We start from the raw sequence: 3,959 nt of genomic DNA, 5'->3' as shown, positions 1-3,959 counted from the left end.
CTTAACCCCATTACCTCATGCAAAAGAAAAAGACCAACAAAAAGCTGAGACCTATAGATTTCCTTTTTTCCTTGTACAGTTAATCAGAGTAGAAAGGAAAAGAAGAACTCATTGTAGACATTTTAGAGTAATAGATTTCAAAACTGGTGAGAATTTCCTTGTGTTGTGATTCTATGACAACAAATTTAACAGATTTTTTTGAAGAAAGATTTTATTTATTTTTAGGTTTACAATTTTCCCCCCATTCTTGCTTCCCTCCCCCAGCCTCCACAGAAGTCAGTCAGTCTTTTTTTTTTTTTTTTGCAAGGCAAATTGGGTTAAGTGGCTTGCCCAAGGCCACACAGCTAGGTAATTATTAAATGTCTAAGACCGGATTTGAACCCAGGTACTCCTGACTCCAGGGCTGGTGCTTTATCCACTGCACCACCTAGCCACCTAGCCACCTAGCCACCTAGCCACCTAGCCACCTAGCCACCTAGCCACCCCTAGTCTGTTTGTCTTTACATTGTTTCCATGGCTAGCTGTGTGGCCTTGGGCAAGCTACTTAACCCTATTTACCTTGCAAAAACCTAAAAACAAAACAAAGCAAAGCAAAACAAAACAAAACAAAATTGTTTCCATGGTATACACTCAGTTGAATGTGGTGAGAGAGAAAACATATCCTTAAGGAAGAAAAATAAAGTATAAGAGATAGCAAAATTACATAAGAAGATAACTTTTTTTTCTAAATTAAAGGTAATAGCATATATAGATATTCTACTTTTTGTTTTTAAAAGCAATGGTCCTGGGGGTGGCTAGGTGGCACAGTGGGTAGAACACCAGCCTTGGAGTCAGGAGTACTTGGGTTCAAATCCAACCTCAGACACTTAATAATTACCTAGCTGTGTGGCCTTGGGCAAGCCACTTAACTCCATTTGCCTTGCAAAAACCTAAAAAAAAATAGTCTTTGATCCTTGTTCAAACTCCACAATTCTTTCTCTGGGATGCAGCTGGTATTCTCCATTGCAGATAGGCCAAAATTGTTCCTGGTTGTTTGCACTGAAGGAATGAGCAAGTCCATCAAGGCTGATCATCACTCTCATGTTGCTGTTGGGGTGTACAATATTTTTCTGGTTCTGTTCATATCTGTCAACATCATTCCTTCCAAGCTTCCCTGAATTCCCATCGCTCCTTTTTTATAATAGAACAATAGTGTTCCATGACATACATATGCCACAGTTTGTTAAGTCATTCCCCAATTGAAGGACATTCACTTAATTTCCAATTCTTTGCATTAACAGATATTTGTAAAGCACCTTAAGCAGTGTGTGTGTTTGTGTGTGTGTGTGTGTGTGTGTGTGTGTGTGTGTGTGTGCGTACGTGTGTGTGTGTGTGTGTGTATAAAATCTCATTTGATCTCACAATTAGACATAGTTACGATGGACATTTTTACCCTTCAAATGATGAAACTGGAATGCAGAGGCTTAGAGGCTTAGTAACATGCAACTAGTCATATAACTAGCATTGAAAATACAATTTGAACCTAAAGGTAATGAATCAATGATAAAGGCTTTTCAAGAAAATAAATAGATTTCATAGCCATTATTACTCCCTAGTTGTCTCTGTTATCTTCACATATTTTACATTTAGGTTCTTTTTTTCTTTCTTTTTTTTTTTTTTTAAGTACTGAATATATGTAACTCATCATTCTGGGTAAGTCTGATAGGGATTTAAAGGGCACAGCACTTGCCTTCATTGAGTTTACAGTCTAGTAGAGAAAACATGTACAAATTATGGTTATAAATGACAGAAAGTGAGACTGCTACCAGAGGAGATAACACTTCCTATTAGGATGAATTAGAGGAATGTTCATGAAAGAATTATCATTTAATTTGGTAGAAAAAAAGAGCTGTGGAGAATAGGACCTCCTGGAAAATGAATTAGCATAAAGAAAAACACTGGGAATATTTGAAAAAAAGCAAGAAACAAAACAACAACAACAACAAAAAAACCCCAGAACAAAATGGCATAGTCTGTGTGTAAAATGTTTGTGTGTAAAAATGGAAGCTGTCTAAAAAGCCTCAAAACATGAAGTGTCTTAAAGATTTAGGAATATGTAGAATAGAATCACTGGAAGTTTTTGAGAGGAAATGATGTGATACAAATTGTACTTTAGGAAGATTTATATAGGAGTAATGTATCTAAGATGATTAGGTCATGAATAAATTGGAAGTTAGGGAAATATATAGGAATTTATTGCAGTGTTTTAATACATCAACTAACAAATTGTTAAGTGCTATTATGTGCCAACCATTACACTAAGAATAGGCATACAAAGAAAGGCAAAAACCCAAATATTCTTTTCTTTTTTGAAAAATAGTTATTGAAACTTTTATTTTTACATCCCTTAATTTTTCCCCTGCATCGCTTTCTCTCTTCCAAAGAGACATTTCAAATAACAAATAATGTATTTTTAAAAGCAAATCAAAAAAGAAAGTTGTCTGGAGAAATCTATGGATCTATTTTTCATATTAATTCTTTTTAATTATAAGAAATGTTAAATTTCATCAGTCATGTTTTTAAAAACAAGTTTTACTGATATTTTTATTTTTTTGCCTTCCTTAACTTTGCCCCTATCTTTCCCTTTCCTCTCTCTCTAAAAGAACTATCACATACAGCATTTTTTTGTCATTTTATTCAAATTTGAACTCAAAACTCTCTCTCTTTCTCTCTCTCCCTCCCCCCAGATAGTAAGCAATTAGTTATAGATTATACATGTGCAATTATATAAGACATTTCCATATTATTCATTTTGTACAAGAAGATGAAGAAAAGAAAAAAGTCTGTATTCAAACAATATCAATTTTTTTCTCTGGAAATGGATAGTATGCTTCATCATTAGTTCTTGGATCATTACAGTGATGAGAATCACTAAGTCATTCATAATTCAATCAAACAATATTGCTGTTATTGTGTACAATACTCTCCTGGTTCTGTACACTTCACTATGCATCACTTAATGTAAGTCTTTCTAGGTTTTTCTGAAATTGTTTTGCTTGTCATTTCTTCTGATACAATAATATACCATTACAATTTTATATCACAGCTTGCTTAATAATTCTTTAAAAGATAGGTATTTCTTTGATTTCCAATTCGTAGCCACCTCAAAAAAAGCTGTTATAAATATTTTTGTACAAATAAGTACTTCTATCCCTTTTGGAGGGATGTATTGGAATATAGACCTAGCTGTGGTATTGTTGGGTGGAAGGGTATGCATAGTTTTATTGCCCTTTGGGCATAATTTCAAATTGCTCTCCAGAATGGGTGAATCAGTTAACTACTCCAATAGTGCATTAGTGTCCCTGTTTTCCCATATATCATCCAATATTATCCATTTTTTACATTATTCACTCTTCTAGGTGTGAAGTGGCATCTCAGAATTGTTTTAATTTGTATTTTTCTGATTAACAGTGATTTAGAGCATTTTTCTTAGGACTATAGAAAACTTTGATTTCTTCATCTGAAAACTGTCTGTTTATATCCTTTGACCATTTATCAGTTGGGGAATAGTTTGTGTTCTTTATAAATTTGATTAGTTCTCTATATATTTGAGAAATGAGGTCTTTATCAAAGTTGTTTCAAAATTTTCCTCCCATGTTTCTGTTTTCTTTATAATTTTGGTTGCATTGGTTTTGTTTCTGCAAAAACTTTTTAATTTTACATAATGAATGTGATCTATTTTAGATTTTGCAATACTCTCTCTATATTTTTTCATCTTAAATTCTTCCCTTATCCATAAATCTAACAGATAAACTATTTCATGCACTCTTAATTTGCTTATGGTATCATACTTTATGTGTAAATCATGTATCCATTTTGATCTTATTAACTTGGTATACAGTGTCAGATGTCTAGTTTCTGCCATGCTGTTTTCCAGTTATTTCAGCAGTTTTTGTGAATTAATGAGTTTTGGAGTTTAT

This window comes from Macrotis lagotis, chromosome 5 (genome assembly GCF_037893015.1).
Source record: "Macrotis lagotis isolate mMagLag1 chromosome 5, bilby.v1.9.chrom.fasta, whole genome shotgun sequence".
NCBI lineage: Eukaryota > Metazoa > Chordata > Mammalia > Peramelemorphia > Peramelidae > Macrotis > Macrotis lagotis.
Note: the sequence above shows the minus strand (reverse complement) of the source record.